The sequence below is a fragment of the Asterias amurensis genome, chromosome 18, assembly GCF_032118995.1.
Source record: "Asterias amurensis chromosome 18, ASM3211899v1".
Taxonomy (NCBI): Eukaryota; Metazoa; Echinodermata; class Asteroidea; order Forcipulatida; family Asteriidae; genus Asterias; species Asterias amurensis.
Genome location: NC_092665.1, coordinates 2,015,053 through 2,022,935, shown reverse-complemented (window position 1 = coordinate 2,022,935; position 7,883 = coordinate 2,015,053). Strand labels below are relative to the sequence as shown.

General features: G+C 37.8%; 1 long non-coding RNA gene across 1 annotated transcript; it reads left to right on the top strand.

Moving 5' to 3' along the window:
• The first annotated feature begins 268 nt into the window (after window positions 1–268).
• LOC139950647 (uncharacterized) lies at window positions 269–6,598 on the top strand. Its single transcript, XR_011787682.1, has 3 exons — window positions 269–384; window positions 3,956–4,123; window positions 4,788–6,598. It is a non-coding gene; the product is annotated as an uncharacterized lncRNA (long non-coding RNA).
• The last annotated feature ends 1,285 nt before the right edge of the window (window positions 6,599–7,883 follow it).

Here is a 7,883-nt window from a genome sequence, read left to right as displayed (position 1 = left end):
AAGTTTCTTTCTGGCAGTCTGCGGGCAAAATTCAAATCCCCAAGAACTTATGGATCTCTATAAATGTCCAAAAAGCTTATAATAAGGATATACTTTCTTAATTTGCTGACAATCTACAAAAATATACGATTCTATGTTTATTAATTCAGTCAAATCATTTTCCTTAGGGTTACCTTAAGCCCCGCCCACACAGTGTCAAACAAAAGTCGTTATGGAGTGCGCCCTCCCTAGTAAAATTTAAGATAGTGTCAACAATAATCAAGATGGCGTTGGAAACACACGTGGATATGTCACTTAAAGCAACAAACAAAACGTATGTTAAGACCAGGATTTCTCATCAAATATACGGTTGTCAAACCCGGAGTATCAACCCATACCCTCAAGGTAAGTTGTTAGACTAACTGCAAGAATTATACTTGTTTTTAATATGTTTGTTTATCAAAATCTGCTAAAAACTAAACTGAAGTCACGTCGTCACACACACCACCACCACTGACCATCACTTACTCAGTCACCGATGAGTAAGTGGTGTCATTGTCAGCGTCTGAATCCGAACGTTATCGCTAGAGTAGAGCGAGTGGAGGGGTTATGTTGCCATTATCAAACGCTTAGAAGACGAAAAGATGTTGTTCAATCGCTACAGACAGAAACATACGTAGACTATACACAATTAAATGAACTTCAAGTTCACTTGCTGTCAGTGTCACTGACACTCACTACCACTTTGTGACAATGTATGTAATTACTGAAGAATATATTATACAGAAGTGGATTTTGCTGAGTACCAGCCAAGATGTACGTGAATTGTTCTATATAATAGGGTGTTTCAATTACTTAAATTTTGTCCCTCATTAATCAAATGTAACAACTTCTAAATGCATCCGACTTAATTAACAGCCAACAGGACCAACCTCCAATAATTTGCCCCTTCTTCAATTCACCCCACTTTTCCGCAATCAGGACCGCCCCCAATATTTTACTCTCTCTTCACTTCAAATCTGAGTCAATCACACTTGTTGCCCACCCCCTCACCCCCCCCCCCCCCCCGAAAAAAAAATGTAATAAATAAATATTACATTTCGGTATACCCAAATTACTTCAAATCTGTATAACTCACAAACAGAACTATTGCAATCTACTGTTTGATCGGTCAACCTTTTAATTAAAATCTGTATGATATCAAACCCAAACACCAACCCACTTTTCTGCCAGTCAGGACCAACCCGGACATTTCACCTTTTTTACATTTTACCCCTTTTACTTTAATCCCTAATTGCACACAACTTCTTGCTAGTCATGACCATAGACAAACCCCAAACAAGACATTTTACCTCTTTTACTTTAATCCCAAAATGCACCCCACTGTTTTTAAGTCAGGACCAACCCCAAAAATTTTACCCCTTACTTCAATCCCAAAATGCACCCCACTTTTGCCAGCCACAGGACCAACCCCCAACATTTTCCCCCTTTTACTTCAAATATAATTCAATCCCAAATGCACCCCACTTTTCTGCCATTATAGACCAGCCCCCAACATTTTACCCCTTTTACTTCCAATCGGAATAAATTCAAAATGCACCCCCACATTTCTGCCATTCAGGACCCGCCCCAAACATTTTACCCATTTTACTTCAAAATATAAATCAATTCCAAATGCACCCCACTTTTCTGCCATTTTAAACCCACCCTACAAATTTTTACCCCTTCTACTTCAAATCTGTATCAATCCAATATACACCCCAGTTTTTGGCCATTCAGGATCCGCCACCAAGAATTACCCATTTTTACTTAAAAATATAAATCAATCCCAAATGCAACCCCACTTTTCCGCCCATATAGACCTGCCCCCAACATTTTACCCCTTTTTCTTCAAATATAAATCAATCCAAATGCACCCCACTTTTCTGCCATTCAGGACCCACCCCCAACATTTAACCCCTTTTACTTCAAATCGGAATTCCAAAATACACCCTCACTTTTCTGCCTTTTTAGATCCACCCCACAATTTTTTACCCCTTCTACTTCAAATCTGTATCAATCCAATATACACCCCACATTTTGGCCATTCAGGATCCACCCCAAAGAATAACCCATTTTTACTTCAAAATATAAATCAATCCAAAATGCACCCTAGTTTTCGGCCATTTTAAACCCACCATCAACATTTTTCCCCATCTACTTCAGATATAAGTATAAATCCAATATGCACTCCACTTTTCTGCCATTGAGGACCCGCCCAAACATTTTTTGCTTTTACTTCAAAATATAAATCAATTCCAAATGCACCCCACTTTTCTGCCATTCTAGACCCGCCCCATAAATTTTAACCCCTTCTACTTCAAATCTGTATCAATCCCATAGAAACCCCACTTTTTGGCCATTCAGGATTTGCCCCCAGGAATTACCTATTTTCACTTCAAATATAAATAAATCCCAAAATGTACCCCCACTTTTCTGCCATTCCAGACCCACCCCCAACATTTTACCCATTTTACATCAAATCCGAATAAATCCATGATGCACCCCACTTTTCTGCCATTCAGGACCCATCCCCAAAAATGTTTCCCTTTGACTTCAAAAATTCAATCCCAAATGCACCCCACTTTTCTGCCATTCAGGACCCATCCCCAAAAATGTTTCCCTTTGACTTCAAAAATTCAATCCCAAATGCATCCCACTTTTCTGCCATTTTAGACCCACCCCCAACATTTTTTCCCTTCTACTTCAGATCAGTATAAATCCAATAATGCACCCAACTTTTCTGATATTGAGGGACCCGCCTCAAACATTTTACCCCTTCTACTTCAAACATAAACAAATCCAACTTACACCCCACTTTTTTGCCTTTCAGGATACGCCCCCAAGGATTACTCATTTTTACTTCAAATAATCAATCCCGAATGCACCCCACTTTTCTGCCATTCAGGACCCACCCCCAAAATTTTACCCCTTTTACTTCAATTATAAGTCAACCCCAAAAGCATCCCACTTTTCTGCCATTCAGGAGCCGCCCCAACACTTTGTCCCTTTTACTTCAAATCTGTATCAATCCCAAATGCATCCCACTTTTCTGCCATTCAGGACCCACCCAAACAATTTAACCCTTTTAATTCAAATATAAATCAATCCCAAATGTTCACACTTTCCTGCCATTCAGGACCCACCACCAACATTTTACCCCTTTTATTTTAAATCTGTATCAATCCCAAATGACCCCACTCTTCTGCTATTCTAGACCCGCGCCAAACATTTTACCCCTTATGCTTTAACTTAAAATCAATCCATAATGCGTCCCACTTTTCTGCCATTCTAGACCCACCCACAAATGTTGATCACTTCCATTTCACTATATAGTACCATGTATGGACCCCACTTTTCCCGCCCTCAACATTTTACCTCTTTTACTTCAAATACAAATCAATCCCAATTGCACCCCACTTTTCTGCCATTAGACCCGCCCACAGATGTGTACCCCCTTCTTCTTCAAATAGGTATCATACGCAACCCACTTTTCTGGCTCAGGACCTAATTACCTTTTCTTCACCTCAAATCTCTCCCCAAAATAGACCCACTTGTCTCCCTCTTTGGGACTTGCTCCAAACCAACAATGTGTCTCCAAACATCACCCCACTGTTGCTGTTCTTAACCCCCTCCCCTACCCCCTGTCTTCATATACTTTATACCAAGAACCCACCTTTAAATACTAACTATATGCATCTAGGGATTTGCCTCATGATTTCATCAATGGGGGAAAGGGGGAGGGATTGGGAGTGGGCAAAGTTTCTATGGGGGGGGGGGGGACCACCCAGATTCCTCTCCTAACGGTTATTGACCTTTAAACATGTGATTTGTTTTCATTCTTGATTAAAATGTAAGTCATGCAATTATTTGTTTGTTAAATTTGCACCAGGAATAAAGAATATCAATTATTTGTTCTTTTATTTTCTGTTTCTAGAACACTCCTGAGGTGATGAGGAGCCTTGATATGAAAGATAAGTCGGCTTGACTGAAGAGAGCCCATGAGATGCGGCATCATAATGAATTCAAGTACATCATCTCCTCACTGCATGCCTCAAGCTACATCAGTTCAACTTGGCTAGTTATTCAATACTTGGATATTAAGGTACAATGATGAATTTTTCAATAACAAATCAGCTTTACTACCAATCTGGACCCATCAAGAATATTTGTTGACCTATTGTGCTTCAAATCTGCATCAAAGCCAAATATGTACAATATCCGTTTGCAAACCCTATTCTACAATCCCGGCCATATCTCGTTGGGCCCCCCTGCCCCCTTTCAATGTTTGTTCTGATTGCGCTGTCTTCTACGTTACAGTCAACATTGAACGGGGGACGGGGGAGTGAATGATTGTCAGTGGGAAGTGTACAGGGAATGGTTTAATGTAACAATATAGGAATGGGTGGCCCAAGCATTTTGGCTGGGATTGTAGGCCCGCCCCCAATACTATTGCCCCTTGTACTTCTATCAATGACAGATTTACACACAACTTGTCTGTTAATCTAGACCCATCTCCAATACTATTACCCTTTCGACTTCAATATGTATCAAAGCCAAAGATGCACAAAACTTGTCTGCGGTTCTTGAACTGTCCCCAATATGATCACCCCTTGGGATGTTCAACACTTGTTGACCAATCTGTATCCACCACCAATCAACAGCACCTTCTACAAACTGTATTACAATATGCATACAATATGCAACTGTTTTCCTCTTGACATAATATTCCATGCATTAATTTTGTCCTTTGAATGTTTTGTTTATAGAACACTCAAGATGATGACAAGCCTTGGTATGAAAGATGCGCCAGCTTGACTGACGAGAGCCTGTGAGATGCTGCCTCATCATAATTTCAAATACGTCATCTTCTCAGCGTCTCAAGCTAATTCAGTTCAACTTTGTGTTTCATTCAATACTAAGATGTTAAGGTACGTCTCTCGTAGTGAGTTTTATTTAATGTACAAAGATCTGTTTACATGGACTCTTATAAAACCACTCGGACAATCAGTCTTTACTCTTTTACAACTGAAACAAAGTTGTTATTTATTTGAAAAGCTATTAGTTTAATTCAAAGCAAAGGTGAACTTCGCAAACAGATCTTTACCATGTACAGCCCTATGTGGCTGTTTTTGTTATGAAGTGAATACTTTGCTGAATATTGTTGTGTACATTTTGTAGCTCCATTGAATCATCAGGCCTGATACTTTGCAGAGACAAGTTACGCAGCAATTGCCTCCATGCACACGGCTTTGGTCATTGCATTGGTGCCCATTGAAATGTTCTGGTACTAATTCAAATTTCCCTCAGACTCTGGCATTTTACTGAGAAAAAGCTGCATTGCCCTTACAAGAATGAAGCATCAGGCCTTAAGAATGGGTAATGAAATGCAGAAAACAAAGGGCTATTAGCTACGACTAACATTTTGTACTGAATACCAAAGCAGTGTAGTGAACAATCATGCAACATATAGGCTAACATGTACAGTTTTAAAACATAACTTTACACAGATGTCAGAGTTTGAAACATGTTTTAAATACTTAGTTTGATATTTATATGTGGTAAATTTGATGTATTTTTATCACACGTGATTATATTTATCTGCAAAACATTGTACGAACCGAGTAGGGCCTTCAGTTTTAATGGAATTCAAATATATGGAAACTTTGAGTGAACATCTGCATTTCCATAAAGTTTTATTCTTAGTAGTGAAAGTACAGTACTGTACCTTTTTACCATTTTATCTTGAAAATTAGATTTCGCAAATCCATGAGAACCCCAAAATAAATAGTTACAGTATTTTTTAAATGATTTTTTGATGTATATTACATGGAAAGTTGGCAATGCAGATGGCCCTTCTAAGCTTCCATACAATTTTTGCTCTATCTTTTGAAGTGTGGTTCCAAGTCTCTTAGTGGTAATACAACACTAGTTCTTAATGTAGGTGCCAGACTAATTTCTTCACACACTTGTTTGATTTCTCCTATACATGTATTATGTGTATACACTTAGCTGATAAGTTATCAAGGTTATGTGTGTAAATGCCCCTTTTAAACAACAACTTTTAATACGCCAGCTTCGTTATTCACAGTTAAGCTGAGTGTAATACTTAAAATAAGAAGTTTGAAGGTTAGAAGTCACTGACGATGTGTTCTGTGCAATTGAACTGTTAAATTAAAGAGTTATATAGCACCTACAACTTACGCTAAGTGCCAACTTAGAGTAATTTTAAGCAATATTTATTAAAACGACACTTTCCTGTAAGTTTGTTTGTCACCAGAATGTCTATTACATGTAGAATGTCAACAGGGATACCCTGGAGTGTATCACGCACTGTTTTAAGGGTGTTTTAAATGTTTTTACTCTCAATTTTTGTAATTTTCAGTGATTTTCAAGTTTTTTTCCCCCAAAAAAATTTGATTTCAAAAAAAATTAACGAGCATGCGTTTCAGGCGATTTTAAGAAAATGAAATTAAAAAAACGAAAAATTAGTGGTGATTTTTGCAAGTTTTTACAATTTTGGATTTTCCTTTATGGAAAAAAAATAAAATTAACGAGCGTACGTTTCAGGCGATTTTAAGAAAACCATTTACCGTTAATTTTGACTTTTTTTTTTTTTTTTTTTTTTTTTTTTTTTTTTTTATTAAAATTAAATAAAATTTAATAAAAAAAAAAATCTTGTCTCCACTTCCCCTTCTGCCCGGTCCACCACTCCCCCCTCTCTCCTCTCTCCGGGTCCACGCCTCCCTCTTGTGTATCTCCGCCATGTTGCCTCCTCGTCGTGGTCCGGGGTCCGTGGGCGTTCCTCTGGTGTCTCCATGATGGTGGTGTCCTGGCCGGGGCTCGAACCCGCACAGATGTCTCCAGTGTAGTCCTCCGAAGCCGTCTCCTTATCCGCTAGGCCATGGCGTCTTCCGGGTTTGAAAAAAAATTTTCGAGGTGGTAAACATTAGAACGAAGTTTGACGTACACACTGCACATACACGTATACTACACAGTAGCGATCAGTCTCTGGATCAGTCGTCGAGAGAGCGCCCTCTTGTGGCGATTTTAATTAATATGTGATAATAATGCCGTAAGTAATTAATATTGCCACAAGAGGGCGCTCTCTCAAGGATAACATTCTTGAATCAAGACTACCCGTGAAAGCCTACTCGGCCACAAGGAAACATAAACTTGTTTGTCTTTTTTATTTTAATATAAAATTTAGTTTTTTTTTAAATAAAATTGAATCAAGTGTGAATACGCTAAGACTGCTTTTCGTTTTATGAAGTTGAATAAATCTTTTTAAACAAATAAATACAGGTTTTACAAAAAAATAATGACAGTCGGACAAAAACAGATTGAGATTAACATTGTACCATTTTTATTTATTTCGGTAATAATAATACACAATTTTAAATATAGCAATAATTTCAATGAAGTCTCAATGCTATAACACAAATTAACGTTAATCGTTCATTCTTAATTAAATCAAGAATATCTATAATAGGCTTTTTACCAGTAAATTATTGACATCAAATAATTACTCGCTCTGACATGGAAATAATTGTGGCAACATTAATGACACGGGTCATGAATAAGTAGGCCTTCACTGAAACTAAATTTTAAATCTTTAAAAAAATATATATATAGTATATATTACTTCAAAGATCAGGACTTAATAAACATGATTAAAGAAACTTTTAAGCGTATCCTCCAACTGTGTACTGTCTGCCGTTAACAAAAATTCTGAATGACGAAAGTTTGTGATGATCGTTCTCGATGTGTAACCATTATCCTCACATATCAGATGTTGCTGTCCATGTATGAATCAGATGTTGCTGTCCATTAAAGAATAAAAACATTGTTCTCCATGTAGTAAT